This window comes from Arachis ipaensis, chromosome B10 (assembly GCF_000816755.2).
Source record: "Arachis ipaensis cultivar K30076 chromosome B10, Araip1.1, whole genome shotgun sequence".
NCBI classification, from domain to species: Eukaryota; Viridiplantae; Streptophyta; class Magnoliopsida; order Fabales; family Fabaceae; genus Arachis; species Arachis ipaensis.
Window position 1 is genome coordinate 30,669,235 of NC_029794.2, and position 1,290 is coordinate 30,670,524.

Consider the following 1,290-nt stretch of genomic DNA (forward strand, 5'->3'; position numbering starts at 1 on the left):
AAGGTCCATGCATGGCCGAGATGGCCAGCCCCCAAAACGTGATCACAGGATCAGAATACAATCCACGATGTCTAATACAATAGTAAAAGGTCCTATTTATAATAAACTAGCTACTAGGGTTTACAGAAGTAAGTAATTGATGCATAAATCCACTTCCGGGGCCCACTTGGTATGTGCTTGGGCTGAGCTTGAGTGTTGCACGTGTAGAGGTCCTTTCTGGAGTTGAACGCCAGCTTTTGTGCCAGTTTGGGCGTTCAACTCTGGTTTTGGCTCCTTTTCTGGCGCTGGACGCCAGATTTGGGCAGAAAGCTGGCGTTGAACGCCAGTTTACGTCGTCTATTCTTGGCCAAAGTATGGACTATTATATATTTCTGGAAAGCCCTGGATGTCTACTTTCCAACTCAATTAGAAGCGCGCCATTTCGAGTTCTGTAGCTCCAGAAAATCCATTTTGAGTGCAGGGAGGTCAGAATCCAACAACATCAACAGTCCTTCTTCAACCTCTGAATCTGATTTCTGCTCAAGTCCCTCAATTTCAGCCAGAAAATACCTGAAATCACAGAAAAACACACAAACTCATAGTAAAGTCCAGAAATTTGAATTTAACATAAAAACTAATGAAAACATCCCTAAAAGTAACTAGATCCTACTAAAAACATACTAAAAACAATGTCAAAAAGCGTATAAATTATCCGCTCATCACAACACCAAACTTAAATTGTTGCTTGTCCCCAAGAAACTGAAAATCAAATAGGATAAAAAGAAGAGAATATACTATAAATTCCAAACTATCAATGAAACATAGCTGCAATCATATGAGCGAGACTTATAGCTTTTTGCCTCTTGAATAGTTTTGGCATCTCACTTTATCTATTGAGGTTCAGAATGATTGACATCTATAGGAACTCAGAGTTCAGATAGTGTTATTGATTCTCCTAGTTCAGTATGATGATTCTTGAACACAGCTTCTTTATGAGTCTTGGCCGTGGCCCTAAGCACTTTGTTTTCCAGTATTACCACCGGATACATAAATGCCACAGACACATAATTGGGTGAACCTTTTCAGATTGTGACTCAGCTTTGCTAAAGTCCCCAATTAGAGGTGTCCAGGGTTCTTAAGCACACTCTTTTTTTTTTTTTTGCTTTGGATCTTGACTTTAACCGCTCAGTCTCAAGATTTCACTTGACACCTACACGCCACAAGCACATGGTTAGGGACAGCTTGGTTTAGCCGCTTAGACCAGGATTTTATTCCTTTAGGCCCTCCTATCCACTGATGCTCAAAGCCTTG